The following is a 10718-nucleotide window of genomic DNA, read 5'->3' as shown; positions in this document are numbered from 1 at the left end:
TTGTTACTGGTGTATAAGAATGCTTGTGATTTTTGCACATTAATTTTGTATCCTGATGGAACGTACCTCAAAATAATAAGAGCTATTTATGACAAACCCACAGCTAATATCATACTGAATGGGCAAAACTGGAAAATTCCCTTTCAAAACTGGCACGAGACAGGGATGCCCTCTCTCACCACTCCTATTCAACATAGTGTTGGAAGTTCTGGCTAGGGCAATCAGGCAAGAGAAAGAAATCAAGGGTATTCAGTTAGGAAAAGAAGAAGTCAAATTGTCCCTGTTTGCAGACAACATGATTGTCTATTTAGAAAACCCCATTGTCTCACCCCAGCAGTTTTTAAAAGGAGTTTATAATATATTCTTGTAGGCATCAATATTGAGAGAGAAATATTGAGAGAGAAATAACATATCTTCACTGATGATATTGGAGAATTTACATTTCTTAGGTTGGCCACCTGTGAGCTATAGTATTCTGGTTGGGATGTCAGAGTATGATGGCGGCAGTCTGTGACTGATAAGATGTGGGCTTCTGCTGGGACTTTGTAATGAGTTTGAAGCTGAAACAAATGTATGGTTTGGGAGTTAAGAAAATCAAACAATTCCTTTGACCCAGAATGGGATTAATGGAGGCAACTAAAGTATCCACTCCTTTTTTATTGCATAGCAGAGCTCTGCCCTTCCCTGAATAGCAGGTCTTCAGAGCAGGAATGCACAGTGTTTACCCCATAATATACAGAGCCCATGGTGAGAGACCAGCACAGCCTGACGTAGTCTTTTAAAATAGATTTTTAAAAAACAAAAATTTCCAGACCTTGTCATCAACATCCTCTTGGAAGAGTCAAATAAAGATAAACACTATGAAACAATGTCAAAATAAGACATACAAGGATGAGGCAGGAGAATGGCGTGAACCTAGCAGATGGAGCTTTCAGTGAGCCGAGATCAAACCACTGCACTCCAGACTCCAGTCTGGGCGACAGAGCGAGACTTTGTCTCAAAAAAAAAAAAAAAAAAAAAAAAAAAAAAAAAAAAAAAAAAAAGACATACAAATGGCCAACAGGTATATGAGAAAAATGTTCAACATTACTAATCATCCAGAAAATGCAAGTTAAAATCACAATTATAATGACTAATATCAAAAAGACAAAAGATAACAAATGTTGAAATTGGGGAGAAAAGGGAACCTGGCATATCTTGTTGGCAGTAATATAAATTAGTATACTCCTTATGAAAAACATTATGGAAGCTCCTCACAAACTTAAAAACAGACCTATCATATGATCCAGCACTCCCACTTCTGGGTATATCACCAAAGGAGATGAAATCAATATGTTGAAGAAATGTCTGCACTGCCATGCTTACTATTGAATTATTCATAATAGCCAAGACATGGAATCAGTCTAAGTGTCTATTAACAGATGACTGAACACACAAAATGAGCTATATATGCACAGTGGAATATAATGTAGTCTTAAAAATCAAGGAAATCCTGTTATTTGTGACAACATGCATGAACCTGGAGGACATTATGTTAAATGAAATAAGGCAGACACAGAAAGGCAAATAATATACAATCTCACTTATGTGTAGATTCCAAAGAAGTCTAACCCATAGAAGCAGAGAGGAGAATGGTAGATACAAATTGCTGTGGAAAAAGTGTGGAGATGTTTGTCAAAGGATACAAAATTTCAGTTAGACAGAAGGAATAAATTCAAGAGATGTAGTGTAAGACATGATAACTAAAGTCAATAAAATTTAGTGGATACTTGAAAATCACTAAAAGTAAATATTATATGTTCTCACCACAAAATGAAATAAGTACATAAGATAATGAATATGTTAATCGAGCCATTCCACAGTGTATACATATTTCAAAACATGTTTTACATCATAAGACTATACATAGTTTTATTCATCAATTTTTAAAAGACATTGATATAAAAAAGCCAAAACTGATTTTAGATATCTTAATCAAAAAGTCAACTTATTAGAAGGATATGGTGCAGCTCACACAAATAAGGGAATCTGAAAAAAAAAAAAAGAAAAGAAAAGAAAATCCAGGTATCCCTAAGGTTTCAGGTAGCAATAAGAGATAAACCACTTGATCAGGGAGTTACTACTGGGACAAATAATCTCTCACCAATTCTTTGTTCTTGAGTTCCTGTATGCTGAGAAGCAGGACAGCTGTGTGCTCAAAAGCATCTGCACTCCCATCAGACAGACCTGGGTTTAAATTCTACTACCAGCACTTAAATACTGGCTCTTTGGTCTTGAGCTATTCATTTCAATTATAAAGCATGGATAATAATGATATCTATTTATCGGGTTGTGTGACACAAAGGCTTACATTAATGTCAAATCCATAGTACACACTCAAAATTATTAAGTATTGTTATTGCAAGATTCTAAAGATAAAGCCCAAGGGGCCAAGCATGACACCTTGATTAATGAAACCATCAAAACTCTACTGAAGAAAGAGATATAATTTCTTGTAAGAATATTAGAGTACATTAGCAGAAGAGTGGCTACTCAAAGCTAGAGAGACAAGGAATAAAAAATGTCCCCTAGAGTTGCCAGTGCAGGGAATTACAACTCTTATTTGACTTTCTTATATATTTTTATCAGATGTGGGCTGCATAAGGCCAGCCATAAACCATATAAACCATAAGGTCAGCCATAACCTATAAGGTTATGAAACTGAATTTCATAAAGGAGATATTGAAAATTAGGTTGATTTTATGGTAAAAGTAGGTTGACATTGAAAAAAAAAAAGTTATCCCAGGATTCACATCTGCAAAAGGTATTGATTTTCACAAATCTGTTATGATGCATGTAAGAAAATCAAATGATGCTTAGAGAAAAACACAAAAGAGTTTTTGCTAACTTATTTAAACTCTATTGTATCTATTAAAGATGAGGCCTCGTTCTTTATTGGTCTTTGGTCCCAGTCAGCACAAGAAAAGCCAAAAAAGCACTCTGAGCCTAATTACTTTATTTGTAAACTTCTGATATCTTGAGTTTTTTGACAAGTTATTGAATGAAAAAAATAAATATACAGTTGATTCTTCAGCGCTTATAAAATTTGATAAATGCTTATTTAACATTTTGACAGTTGTGAATAATAAAGAAAGAAGCATCCTGAAGTCAAGTTTGCATAAAACTTGCCTTGGTTTTGTTTACACAAAATCCCTAGGAACCAGGAGTTGAAATATATTTCTCACCTGACATTTTTTCTTTTATCAGGGAGCATATTCATTTGCACTAGGGCTGTACTGGACACTTGAGATGCTACTTTGGTTTATTTTAGTTTTCATTTCACAGTGGAAGGAAAAATGAGTCAGTAAGAACTTGGCTTTGGACAAAATCTCCCATGATACAGTGAATGACATGCCTTTCCAAAACAGACTTGAGAAAGAAAGTTTAGCAGGTTACAATTCAGTTGCACTATAGTTTGGGCAGTATACTTCTAAGATATTGTAGAGCAGTGGATCTTTGAAGATAAGAAGTAAAGGGATAAGTTGTTCTCATCCTCTTTTCCATTTTGTCTAAACCAAGAAAATGTGTGAATAGATATCATGCAATGCTCTAAGGGCTTGGCATGTATTATTTCATTTAATCACTTACTCATTCATTTGACACATATTCAATAAGGTTATTCTCAGTGTCAGGTGCTATTCTATGGGTTGGTGACCACCGTAAACAAAAATGACAAATATTCCTGCCATCATGAAACTTACTGAAGGTCACAGATAATAAATAGGAGAAATAGGTAAAACATCATTTGTTAAATAGCGATAAGAACTTAGGAGAAAAATCAAGCAGACAAATGGAAAAGGAATTGTTGGGGTGGGAGTTTGGAGCTTTAGAAGAGTAGCCAAGGAAGGCTTCTTGGAGTTGTTTATTGGGTAAAAACTGAAAGAAGTGAGAACACCATAGGGATAATTGAGGGAAGAGTGTTTCAGGCAGGGGAAATGACCAATACTGGGGACTTGCAGCAGCTGCAAGCCAAATGCATGGGAACAGCTAGGCAACCGGTGTTCCTGGAGTGGGCAATTGAGTAGAACAGTAATGTGAGATGAAGTCAGAGATGTAAGGTGGGTCAAGAGGGGAAGCTATGTTGGCCTTTGTAAGGTCATGATACAGCATTTAATGTTTACTATGAGTAAGATAAGACTCCATTGGAAAGTTTCCAAGAAAGAGTCGTTGTAGTTTGACTTGTGCTTCATCAGGATCACTCTGGCTGGTATGTTTAGAATAGACAGGATGCTGCATCCTGAACTGGCATGGAGGTGACAGTAGTGGTGAAGTGACTGAATTCTTAGTAATATAGACCAGACAGAATTTGCTGAATGACCAAAAGATTAATTTAAAAAATAGGCGCATCAGCATGTTTCCATTTTCTTGCTCAGAATGGAAATTATTGCTTAACAATATCTCTCTGTTCATCTATATATCAATCAATGAATCATCCATCACTATCATATAGCTACTTATATTTATCTATATATCTTTCTGTATATCCATCTGAATATCATCTATCTTTTGTGGATAAGGAAAAGTCAAAATATTATTATTGACATGTAGGCATAAATAAGCAATGCTAATTAGAAGGTATATTCAGGAAAGTGGAATGTCAAACATATAGCATCAAAGATTGCTAGAAATAAAAAAGAGTTAAATCAATACATTTGGAAGAAAAGGGAAGTTAACCTGACTTTACTAGGAAAGAGAGGAGACAAAGAAAACTGGTGGGACTATGAAATAGTTTGCTCTTGACACAAAAATAAAGAAAGCCAAGAATATAAAATAATCTAACCACCTAGAGTTAAAGATTTAAAGCTTCTGTCAAAACTGCCTCTAGGATAATGCTATTATAATGAGAAAAACTGGAAACAAACAAAATTTAAAAAATATTTACAGGTAAAGGCATATGCCAAGTAAGGTCTAGAGAAGAGTTTAGGAGGAGATTGGGCTTTAGACAATAAGTGAATTTATAAGATTTTTACTTATATGAAAATATATAAAGTGGTTAAGTTACACTTTCATGCTCAACAAAGCCTCGAGTTATGCTGTGCAATTTTTTCTTTTAATGGATAATAGCTGAACCAGTGTAGGTAGAACATCATGTGTGTGCATATCCACATTATCCCAACTGCTCTACCCTTTGCATTACTACTGGGAAGGAACCACAGACTGAGAAAATTACAGCACTCATTGTCCTGGTGACTTTCATAAGTTCTGCTGGATTGAGACAACTCGGGCAGCCCATCCTTAAGTTTGCACAACCTAAAATTTCCATGATCTAAACAAGGGACTAGAACAGGGAGGCAACAGTGTCTATGAAGCCATCTATTTTAAATATTTCTATATGGACCAGAATTGAAGTATATCATTACAGATTGTACAGGGTAATATAATAACCCTTAATCAATGAATGAAACAATAATAATGGAACTGGAACTCCACTATTATTGAAAGAAAGATGGTACCTACAGTGTTCCTAGTTTAAAGTGCATTCAAGTTTACATTCAATAAAATACATAAGGTTAAAATTTTTGTTCTGATAGACTAAGAAACTAATATACACTGCATAACTTATATATCCATAAGTGAGCTACAAAACTTAAGTGACCATGGAGGTCAAGCAAATGATGGAAGTAAGTGAACCTATTAATTGGGAATGGTAAGAACTGGAGAAGCATGTCTCATTGATAGATTCAATGACTGCGAGTTTTAGACAACTGGGTTCAAGTAGAAATGTAACTTACAGATGTTAAGATATCCTGATTTTTTCAAAGTTTTTAATGTTAGATTTTTTTAATCCTTATCAGAACAATCAAAAGATATTCATGGGTTGCCAGTTTGACACACTTGTCCAGAATTTTCAACTTTACAAAAGTAACATAGGGCAATGATTACAAACCCAAACTTTTAATACAATCTGGTTCAAATTCCCCCTCTACTGCCTTTTAACTGAATAATCCTGGGAAGTTACTAAAATTTCCTGATCCTCAATTAACTCAGTTGTGAAAAAAATATAATGCCTAACTTTTGGAATTGTTGTAAAAATTGTGCAATATATTTAAAGTTTGTAATGGAGATGATGACTGTTATAAACTAAAGTAATTCACAATTCTTTATGCCTTTGATTCCTAGAGTCCTATCACATTTTAACCATGTTAGGGTAAGGCTTTTAGTCTTTTTAAAAATAAATACTATTGAACATATATTTCCTGAAAAAGTGTTATACAGTCTTTTCATATGCATTTCACATGCATACTTTAACCCTCATAATTTTATAAGTAAGGCACTATCATTATAATGCCACTTAACATGTTAGAAAACTGAGACAAGGCTAAGCCATTTGTACAAGATCACAAGGTAAAGGGAGGAGCTAGAATTCAAATCAGGTTTATTTGACTCTAGAATACATCTTCTAACCTTGGCCTTAGAAATAAAGTGTCTACATATTTTAGTGTGTATCAAGGGTAAAGAAGAAGAAGAAGGGTAAAGTTAGACAATTCATAAATGAAGGAAGGATAAAAGAGAAAGTGGTAGGCAGTAGCTACCAGTGTTAAGGAACTTCCTGAAATTGTTATAAAGACTCCTGGTAAGCATAGTATTATGGACACAATGCAAATGAACTAGTTGTTTTCAATATTCAAATTAAAAGATTTAGCTTCCTTTTAGGGTGATTTTTAAAAAATTCTAGTGGAAACTTAACTTTGGATCTATCATAAAACTCATGAGAATTTTTTTTCTATGAAGGAATCATTCTATGGCCAACTTATCCAGCAGAAATATTTGACAAACAAGGAAATACGTACATGAACTAAATCCACAGATCAAGGCATCCTTATGAAAGTGGAGGACAGCAAAGCAACTCAAGAAAATGCAATCAGATGGAATATACTGTAAAACTGTGCACACTATTTGGTTGAACATAGCAGGTTGGTGTGTAGAGATTAGAGAGCTAAACTTGTGGAGCTCTGAATTCCTTGAAGAATTCGGCAGGATTAGTTCTAGCTGTGGGTATAAGTTAATTCACCAGAACAGTGAACAGACCTTGGAGGCAGTGACAGTATCTGAAAAGATTTTGATAGATGCCTCAGCCCTGGATGTGCAGTGCTCGTGGGTGCTCATGTGCCTCAGAAACAGAGATGGACCAGAAATAGAGCTGCAAACAATACAGTCACATTCCTGAGGAGAATATTTATTAGGATTGGAGAAAGAACTATACCTTTAAAAAGCTGACAGGACAGGCTAAGAAAAATGTTTGTGCTTTTCCTGTAACTACTGGAAAAGGAGGACACAGTATACTGGATTTTCCTTGTTGTAGAAGCTAATTCCTATTCCAAGCATAAGCCCAACATTGATGGGACTGAGGGAAAACCAAGGGGACTTGCTGTCTTCTGTCTTATTTTTGACATGCTAGGATACCTAAACCTCTATTATTGTTTTATTAATAGCTAATATTTAGCAAGAATTTTCAATGTGAAAAACACTGTTTTAAGGACATGATGTCCTTCATTTCAAATTTTTACAGAAGCTCCATAAGGTACACATGATTACCCTTAAGTTTAGGTGAGAAAATAGAGGGTCAGAAAGATTGTTGATCTCCCCAATCAACAAATAGGAGATCCTCAGAGGCAAATCCAGAGCCATCAGACTCCATATCCCCAGTTATTTTTATTCCCTTTTGCTGCACTTACAATTTTCTTAAAATTTCTTTCAAAACTGTGACATTACCACAAATAGCTTGTGTTGTAGAAACAGCATTGGGCTGGAAGGTAGATGGATTCTGCATTTTCCTTTATTTAGCTCTGGAATGTTGCATCTTGATTTCTCACTCTTCAAAAAGAGAGGCTTAAATAATTTCTTAATTTATTCCACATCTGACTTTTATGATTCTAGTTTTTTTTTATAGTATACAGAATGAGTAGATGGTAGGAGATACCAAGATATGAAAACAAGAAGATACATTAATTAAAAAAAAAAAAAAGCTTTTTTAATAACTATGTTAAAAAGGGAAGTACCATTCTAGGCAAGGGAAAACATTGTATCTTTAAGATCCCATAAGTTTCCTGTGCAGTAAGTATTTTGGCCCCATATTATCAATAAGAAGGCTGAGTCACAGAGAAGTTAACTTTCCCAAAGGTCATACTAGATAAAGCTGGGGCTCAAGGCTGGGTCTGTCTGATTCTAAACTCCATCATCTTCAATACCAAATGATAACTTTGAGTGACTATGCTTTAAAAAACAAATCAGTGATGAATCTGCCTACCAGTTGTTTTTTTCTGGCAAAAGTACAAAATATGCGCTGATAAGTGTCCTTGATAATGGAAAAAAAAGAAAACATTGTTTTCGGTGCTTAAAGCACAAATCCAAATAAAGAGCAGACTCAGTATATAATAATAATGCACAGCCCTTTCATCAATGATTTATAATTATTTTGATTTTGTTGATCCCATTTGGGGGGACCAGATAAGCAAAATGATGACCAACCATTAGGAAATCAATAGTTTCACAGCAAGGTTAGTAAGTTGCTCTAAAATTAGTGCATAATAAACCAGAATACAGTCAGTGTGATTGGTGAAGCAATGGCCAAAACTTGATTATGGCTTTTTTTCTGTGGCAAAATAAATGGAGAGTCAGGTCATAAATTCAATGTTGAAGGCTTTTCATAGCATCTAGTTGGATCAACTGCTTATTACTAATTATTCCTAAATGATTACTTACCTTATCTCTCTACAATCTCAGATTGTTCTTCAATGGTGTTTAATAAATCTGATGACAGAGAATGTATTAACTCATGAAGCAGTTCATTCCGTTTTTAGACAGATGATTCTGATGGATGTAGATACATCCTGGAATCGAACACAAAACTGTTTCTTCACATCCACCTCTCACAAAGTCCATATGGAATCATTACTTGACCCTTTCTTCTTCTTCAGAAATGAGGTGCAATTTTTAGTAATTTTAAAAATTATCTTTGGAACTGATAATTTCATAGATAAAATAATCTAAGAAATTGTAAAACATGCTGGTGTTTTATAATTTCTTAGATTACTATGGACTCCTGTTATTCCTTTTAGACTTGGAACTACACAAATGTAAATTAAAAACCTGATTATTTCATTTTATTAATTAAAATATATTTGTGTGCTTGCTCCCAGTCAGGTACTTCCAAGCACTTTACAAGAAATTTTCTTATATAATTTTCACAACACTTTGTGATTGACAATTATTGTTTGCTTTCTACAGGAAAATGAATGAAAACCTAAAAAGATTAAGTAGCCTAAGTCACACGGATAATAATTTGATGTTATGGTATCTAAGTCCAAGTCCATAGAACCCCATAATATGGGCTTTACTCACTGCACTGTTCTGTATCTTCCCAGACTGTGAGACATTCAATGTCAGGGTCTATGTTTTATCGATTGAAGTATCCCAGTGTTTAATAAAGTGCCTGCTAGGTAATAAGTACAAAAGTCTATTCCATTGAACTAAACTATACATTTTCAAAAAATATCCAGTTGAGTACTGCTTTGCATAAAAAATGTCTGTCGGTAAATTTAAACTCTCTAGTGTTATCAGTGTTTTACTTAAAGATATTTATATTATTTATTTAATCTCCATTTGTTGTTTGTTGTTTCTTTCTTTTGAGGAATTCTTTGGAATACATATTTATTTTGTAATATTTTGGCATACATAGACTATTCTGGAAACCTCAGGTCATAAAGTTTTAGTTTCTCTTTATATGTCCTTTCTCTATATTTGTTCTAATGTATAGTCCCTTCTGAAATAAAAACGGTAGTTATGACTATCTTTTTCTGAAAAAGGAGTTGCATTTACCCAAAAGTTTTCCTTCAAGGGATTGTAATCATTGGCATCGCTCTCCTAGAATCATTGTCTTTTCATCAAAAGCCTTCATAAAGTGATAAAGTTACCATTAAAAATAACTGCATTAAAATGGAAAATAAAATTCATTCTCTCAAGGCAAGACAAGTAATGAGGAATTATCTATTTTGTTAAAGGATAATTTTATGTAATATAGATATCAAAAGAATTGTTATTGTACTTTCTATTTTCTAAGGTAGATAATTAACTTTCTTAACCATATGATTTTCCTAATCAGTGTGCATGGGAAATGTGTTATACAAGTCCATTTGGAATAACTACAACTTGATCTCTTATTGATGATTCAGAAACATGGACATAAATTTCTTTTATCAATATTAAAGATTCTTATAAAACCACGATAACATAATTTTCTTTTAATCAGAACAGTTTTTGCTCAATAAATTTTAATTTCATTTACTTATCCACCTTTTAGTCAACATCTACAATGTGTCTGCCACTCTTCTAGGTCTTGAAGATACTGAAAGGAAGAAATTTATCCTGAAAATGCCCACAGATTCATGGAGAAACAGTCATGTAAAGAAAAACATTACAACACAATATGACAGTTGCCATAATATAGCTACTATATTTATAAGATGGATGAGAATAGGAGGAAGATGTGCCTACATTTGGACCAGAAAAGAAGGCTTCATGGAAACAGGATTTGAGAAAGGAAATTAAGTAAACATAATAAATTATTTAGAGGTATAAGAAAACGAAGTGTCTTTGAAGATCAATAAAATAATTTGGTAATATTGGGATGTAAACTATGACAACGAGGTTGGAAAGCTAGACAAAAGCTGATTCATGGA

General features: G+C 33.8%; 1 long non-coding RNA gene across 1 annotated transcript in view; it reads left to right on the top strand.

Annotated features, from left to right (window-relative positions):
- The window catches only part of LOC108523775 (uncharacterized), a 20200-nt gene extending 9697 nt beyond the window's left edge, over positions 1-10503 (top strand). The window contains exons 2-3 of the long non-coding RNA XR_001883891.1: positions 6772-6953; positions 10373-10503. This is a non-coding gene — a long non-coding RNA (uncharacterized LOC108523775). The remainder of the gene's footprint in view (positions 1-6771; positions 6954-10372) is intronic.
- Positions 10504-10718: the final 215 nt, after the last annotated feature.

Source organism: Rhinopithecus bieti, unplaced genomic scaffold (assembly GCF_001698545.2).
Source record: "Rhinopithecus bieti isolate Rb0 unplaced genomic scaffold, ASM169854v2 scaffold_76302, whole genome shotgun sequence".
NCBI classification, from domain to species: domain Eukaryota; kingdom Metazoa; phylum Chordata; class Mammalia; order Primates; family Cercopithecidae; genus Rhinopithecus; species Rhinopithecus bieti.
Note: the sequence above shows the minus strand (reverse complement) of the source record. Positions and strands in the feature narration are given on the sequence as shown.